The sequence below is a fragment of the Benincasa hispida genome, chromosome 1 (assembly GCF_027475165.1).
Source record: "Benincasa hispida cultivar pf3 chromosome 1, pf3_genome.v1.1, whole genome shotgun sequence".
Lineage (NCBI taxonomy): Eukaryota > Viridiplantae > Streptophyta > Magnoliopsida > Cucurbitales > Cucurbitaceae > Benincasa > Benincasa hispida.
The window spans coordinates 55,152,042-55,159,366 of NC_143478.1; positions in this window are offsets into that span (position 1 = coordinate 55,152,042).

Here is a 7,325-nt window from a genome sequence, read left to right on the forward strand (position 1 = left end):
ATAAACAATTATTGGAAAACCAATAATGTAAGATCTAAATTTATCTAAAGCAAAAATAATGGAAAGAAATTTCTTTTATGTGGTTGAATAATTGATTTATGATGAATTGAAAGTTCTAGATGTGAAACAGATAACATGCCACTTCTTATCAACTCTTGGTCCTAATACCGCCCTTACTGCTAGGTTGTTAGCATCGCACATGATCTCGAATGGCAAGTCCCATCAGGGTTGTTGAAGGATTGGAGTTGATGTCAACTTCTCTTTGAGTGTGTCAAAGGCTTCCTTGCATTCATCATTGAAATCAAATGTGGTATCTTTTTTAAGTAGGCTTGTCAAAGGAAGTGCAATTTCTGAAAAGTCTTTAATGAACCTCCTGTGGAATCCTGCACTACCAAGAAAAGAGCGCACTTCCCTAATGGATAGGGAAGCTTAGCATTGACATTTATTTTCGCCTTACCTACTTCTATGCTTCTAGAAGATACAAGGTGTCCTAAAACAATTTCGTAAGAAACCATGAAGTGACATTTTTCATAATTCAAGACTAAATTTGTTTTTATGCATCTTTTTAAAATCAAACTCAAATTGTGTAAACAATCTTCAAAAAAATTACCATACATGAAAATTTCTATGCACTTTTCTACGTAGTTGGAGAAAATACTCATTATACATCGTTGAAACATACCTGGGGCGTTACATAGCCCAAATGGCATTATCCTAATTGCATATGTACCATAACTGCACGTAAAAGTAGTTTTTTCTTGATCTTCCTGTGCTATTGGTATTTGATAAAATCCAGAGAAGTCGTCAAGAAAACAAAAATATTGTTTCCTGACGAGTTGTTCAACCATTTGGTTAATGAAAGGTATAGGAAAGTGATCTTTTTTGTTACCTCGTCGAGTTTTCTGACATCTATGCACATTCTCCAACCGTTTTGTACTCTCATTGGAATCATCTAAGCTTCTTCATTTTTTACAATGGTCATTATGATTTTCTTCGGTACCACATGTATTGGACTTAGCCATTGGCTATCAGAGATTGGGTATATTATTCTGGCTTTAAGGAGCTTGAGGATTTCCTTGTGAAAAATTTCCTTCATGGTTGGATTGAGCCTTCTTTGAGGTTGAACGGTTGCCTTGGCTCCATTCTTTAGAACAATTCTGTGCATGCAAAGGGAAGGGCTTATCCTTTGATATCATCCAAAGTATAACCAATTTCTTTCTTGTAGTTCTTCAGTGTTTCAATTAGTGTACATTCTTGAGAAGATGTGAGTTCTCTAGATATGATCACTAGGAAGGCTTTCTCTTCTCCTAGGAAAACATACTTGAAGTGTGAAGGGAGAGCCTTAAGCTCAATCCCTTGTACCCAAGATTCTATAACATCATTATTTGAAGAATTATCATTCAAATCAAAATCATTAGAAGTAAACAAAGAGTCAATTGGAAATTCGTCGTCATCAAGATCAATGAAGGGTACCAAACAACCCAAATTTTCATCAATAGAAAACAACAATTCATCAAACATATCACGTGAATCAATGGAGGAATGGGTTCATCAATAGAAAACAAAAATTCATCAAACATATCACATGTATCTATGAAGGAACGGGAAATACTACTGTGGAAATTTCATGGCATCATACATGTTGAAAGAATTTACCTTTGCATCAAATTCTACTGATAAAGATACCTTATATAGAACAATTCTAGTTTTTGCAATTTTTATGAAGGGTCTACCAAGTAAAATATTAGAAGAAGAAGTAGAGTATGGTTTATCCATTTTCAAAATATAAAAATCAACTGGAAAGATTAATTCAACAACTCTTAACAAAACATCCTCTACTATGCCTAGGGGTTGAATATAAGACCTACCGACTAGTTGTATGCAAATATTCGTTTTTTGTAGGCCATTCAACCTTAGGTATTCATAAACATAAAAAGACATGAAATTTATTAAAGCACCTAGATCTAGCATAGCATGAGTAATAATCCTTTCTCCTATTGCAAAGTAAAGTAAACATTTCAGGGTCTTTACACTTTTGTGGCATGTCTTCTCTCATCCTTTTTCCCTTTTCTTTTCTTTGTACACAAATCTTTTAAGAATTTTGCATATCTAGGAATTTATTGTATGCATTTAGTAAAGGGATATTGATTTGTAGCTTCTTAAACATTTCAATTAGTTCCAAATTAGCGTCCTCTTCTTTATGCTTAGCTAGTGTACTTGGGAAGGGTGCCTTAGGTACATACGGTTCTACATTAGGGGGATAATGGTTACATACCTCTGGAAAGATGGAAACTTCCTCAAAATCATTTACCTTTTCTGGCTTCTTGGGAGGTGATTGAATTGGGTTAGCACCATAAGAGGAGGAAGGAATTTCCTTACTGCTTCTAAGAGTAATTGCACTTACATTTGCATGCACTGGTTGAGCGGGGAGCTTGCCAGATGATTTACTATCCACTTTGCTTACCACAGTTGCAAGTTGCGTGATTTGTGTGCCCAAGTTTGAGAAGCCTTTTCTAGTCTCTCGTTGAAAGGATTTGATGTCTTGTTGAAGTTGTTTTGTTTCTTGTTGAAGTTGGATATTGTCCTTTTGCAAGTTGTGGAGTTCCTATTGAAATTTTAAGGAGTGGTCAGCAAGGGATTTCACTACGTTCTCTAGAGACTTACTTGAGGAGTTTGAAGAAGATTAGTTCCAGTTCTCATATTGCCCTTGAGATCCCCATTTGAAATTTGGATGATCTCGCCACTCTTCATTAAAAGTTTGCCTTTGGTGGTCGTACTTCCTTCGAAATCCTCCAATGGCATTAACTTGGGCTTGTGGACAACCCTCGGATGTATGTCCAACTAATCCACATGCTTCGCATGCTTTGACTTGAGGAAGGCCTCCATAGGCAACAAGTATAAAAAGGGAAACTAGATTAGATACTTGTGTCCTTAGCTTACTTACTTCACTAGATTGAGAAACAGTGTGATCAGGACTCCTTGTCCCAAAATTCTAAGAGTTCTCTGCCATAGTTGATATGAGTTTGCTTGCTTCGATCGGTGTTTTATCTGCTAAAGCTCCACCGGCGGCTGAATCAATGTTGCTCCTCTCCAATGGAAGTAAACCTCAGTAAAAATATTGGATTAGATACTGTTAAGATATTTGGTGATGCGGAAAAGTAACACACAACTGTTTATATCTTTCCCAGTATTCATACAATGATTCTCCACCACTTTGCTTAATTCTATATATTTCTTTTCTCATGTTATGAGCCTTAGATGCCAAAAAGAATTTTTTTAAAAATTTCTTCTTCAAACCACTCCAAATAGTGATGGATCCTACCAACAAGTAGTACAACTAATCTTTGGCCACATCCTTCAAAGAGAAGGGAAAGGCCCTAAGGTTAAGTTGTTCTTGGGTTACCCCATACGGGCGCATTTCATTACATACTAGATGAAACTCCTTCATATGCTTGTGCGGTCTTCGCCAGGTTACCCTTTGAAAGTAGATAGGAGACGAAAAAGCCCCGATTTGAGCTCAAAGGTTGTTGATTATATTCCGGCTCCACTAGTTCTCGAAAGGTTTGTTCCGTTGCTTCACCCATGTTGTTCGGTTGAGGTTGTTCTTCTTCTTTATGTTGGTTCAGCTCTTAAAGTTCTTCTCGTTCTCTTCTTGCTTTTTCTCTCCGTAATCTCCTCTCCTTAAGGTTTATATCTACAACAAAATCACAAATTACACTTCGAGAGGAGTGGGTCATGCACAAACGAAAATACAATCGCACAAACTATTTTTGAGTTTATATTTCTTATTTTTTTATAAAAGAAATTCAAAATTCTAAAAGACCAATTGCATGGTTCTCGACAATGGCGCTAATTTGTTCAGTGCTAAAAATAGGTGTCGCTATCTAACCCAAACAAATGAAATTTATAAGACTCAAACTACGGCTAAAACTACTAGATAGTAATAGTGGAGTAAGAGATCGATCCTAAGGGAACCTCTACAAATTGGCCAAAAATGAACTTTGAATTAAAAAAGATAACAACTGGGGGGGGGGGGAGGGGGCTTTGTTTGTAAAAAACTAAGAAAAATCAAAATAAAATGCAAGAATTGATAGGAAAATTATAGTAATGAGAGAAATGAGAGAGATTATGCAATGAATTTGAATGGGAAGTACCCCGATGCCCTAATTAAGCAATTAAACAATTACCTCTAATTTAGTTCTTAATTGCTTCCTAAAGACATTCCACAATTAGTCCCTTGTATTAAACTCATGGGTTTTCTTAACTATGATAATTCTTGAAATCAAAAGACTGAAAATTCAAGATTGATTGATGAATGTTCTAAATTAGTAGAATCTTTCAAGAAAATAGAAAAAGAAGTCCAAGTTTTCTATCAAGATTACTAATTCTTGCAAGTTAATTACAATTTTGTTATAGAACCATGTAATTTTGCATATAAACTTTGATCAAATTTTAGTTGTCAACTCATTTGTAATCAATTTTATTCAAAATCTCGGCAAGAACATTCAAGAACAAGTAATTAAATGAATAAATGCAAAGAAAAGTCTCAAGAAAATACTAATCTACATAATTCTCCAAAAAAAAAGACTTACCTACTCATGGAAATGTAAATTCTTCAAGATATGCATTGAGAATTGCACAATTGGTACAAAGAATGAATTAATTTTGATAGAATCTCTCTAAAATTTACAAAGAATAGCTATTAATGTTCGTGGGAATCGAAATCTCTCTTAAAAAAATGAAGTTCTTTCCTCTTTCAAGTGTAAAACTGAGGTTTCTGTACTGAAGTGGGTCACAGTTCGCGCTTTTTATTTTTCCATCATTCTTTGGAAAGTTGCAACGCTTTGTAGAGTGTTGCAACGCTTTGTAGAGTGTTGCGACGCTACCTTATTTTGCAGCAAAATGTAGTATTCTGTCTTGTAGGGTCGAGGCAGTGTTGGCCTATGCTATTTTGGCAGCATTGGAACGCTCCGAGTATTTTTGAAATGTGTTGATTTACTTTGGCTGAGGGGTAGAATGGTAATTTGACTTTGATCTTCTTCATAAATGATTCTTTTGGCCTATTTTGCGCTTGATTTAGCTCCAAATTCTTCATGATAAATCCATTCCTATAAAATAAACATTTTAAGCAAAGAGCTGAAGTAAAATTGAGGGAATTAACATAGAAATCATGGTTCTTTTCAAGACCTAACAATACTTCATCACTTTTACCAACGATTATTTTAGATATGGGTATGTTTACTTGATGCAACATAAGTCTGATACGCTTGAAAAGGTTAGGGAGTATAAGGCTGAAGTTAAGAATTTATTGGGTAGAAAGATAAAATCACTTCGATCTGATCGATGTGTAGAATACATGGATATAGGATTTCATAACTATATAATAGAACATGAAGTCACATCTCAACTCTCAACATTTGGTACACCCTAACAAAATGGTGTATCAAAAAGAAGAAACAAAACCCTATTGGCATGGTTTGATCCATGATGAGTTATGCTTCTCTATCTATCTCATTTTGGGGTTATTAAGTGGAGACTGCAGCGTACATTTTGAACCAAGTTCTATCAAAGAGTGTTTCTGAAACGCCTTTTGAATTATGGAGAGGTCGTAAAAGTAGTTTATGACATCTCAGGATTTGGGAGTGTCCAGCACTTGTGCTTGTGGCAAACCAAAGAAATTGGAACCACGTTCAAAATTATGCCTCTTTGTCGGCTACTCCAAAGAAATGAGAGGTGGTAACTTTTATGATCCAAAAGAGAATAAAGTGTTTGTATCGACAAATGCGAAATTCTTAGAGGAATACCACATCAGAGAACATGGATCAAGAAGTAAATTTGTATTAAATGAACTTACCAAAGAAACTACTAAAACTTCAACAAGAGTTTTTGAGGAAGGAAGCACTTCAATAAAGGTTATTGATATTGCTTCATCCAGTCAAGCACATCCTACTCAAAAGTGAGAGAGCCTCAACGTAGTGGGAGGATTGTAACCTAACCTACTCGCTATTTGGGTTTGACAGAAACTCAAGATGTCATACAAGATGATGACATTGAGGACCCATTAACCTACAAACTTGCAATGGGTGATGTTGACAAGAATGAGTGGATTAAAGCCATGAATAAAGAAATGGAGTCTATGTACTTCAATTCTTTCTGGCAACTTATAGATAAACCTATGAGGGTTAACCTATACGTTGCAAGTGGATTTACAAGAGAAAAAGAGGTGTAGATGGAAAGGTGCAAACCTTTCAGGCGAGATTAGTAGCAAAGGATTATATGCAGGTTGAGGGAGTGGACTACAAGGAAACTTTCTAGCCTATAGCTATACTAAAATCTATCTGGATTCTCTTGTCCATTGCTACATATTATGATTATAAAATATGGAAAATGGATATTAAGACTGCCCTTTTTAATGGTACTCTTGATGAGATAATCTACATGTCACAACTAGAAGGATTCATTGAACAAGGTCAAGAGCAAAAAGTTTACAAACTAAATCGGTCCATTTATGGATTGAAACAAGCGTTTCAATCTTGGGATATGAGGTTGAAGGTTGCGGTTAAATCTTATGGCTTTGATCAAAATGTTGATGAACCTTATGTTTACAAAAAGATCATTAACAGTTCAGTAGCTTTCTTACTGTCATATGTGGCTGAATCCTACTCATTGGGAATGATATAGATTATCTTACCAAAATTAAGGAATGATTAGTTGCTCAGTTCCAAATAAAAGATGGGTGAAGCACAGTATATTCTAGGGATCCAAATAATTAGGGATTGTAAATTACAAGTCATTAACTTAGTCTCAAGCATCGTATATTGACAAAATGCTTGTTAGTTATTCGATATAGAATTCCAAAAAAGGTTTATCACCTTTTAGGCATAGAATTATTTTTTCTAAGAACAATGTCTTAAGACACCTCAAGAAGTTGAGGAAATGAGACGAATTCCCTATGCATCTGCAGTACGTAGCCTTATGTATGCCATGTTATGTACTAGGCTCGACATCTACCATGCAGTGGGAGTGGTCAGCAGGTATCAATCCAATCTAGGATTTGATCACTGGACAACAGTTAAAACTATTCTCAAGTATCTTAGGAGAACGAGAAACTATATACTTTTGTATGAAGCTAAGTATTTGATCCTTACAGGATAAATTGACTCGGATTTTCAGACTGAAAAGAATTCTAAGAAATCCACATTAGAATTAATGTTCACTCTACATGGAGGGCTATAGTATGGCGTAGCATTAAGCAAGAATGCATTGCAGATTCCACTAAAGAGATAGAATATGTAGCTGCTTGTGAAGCTGCTAAAGAAACTATT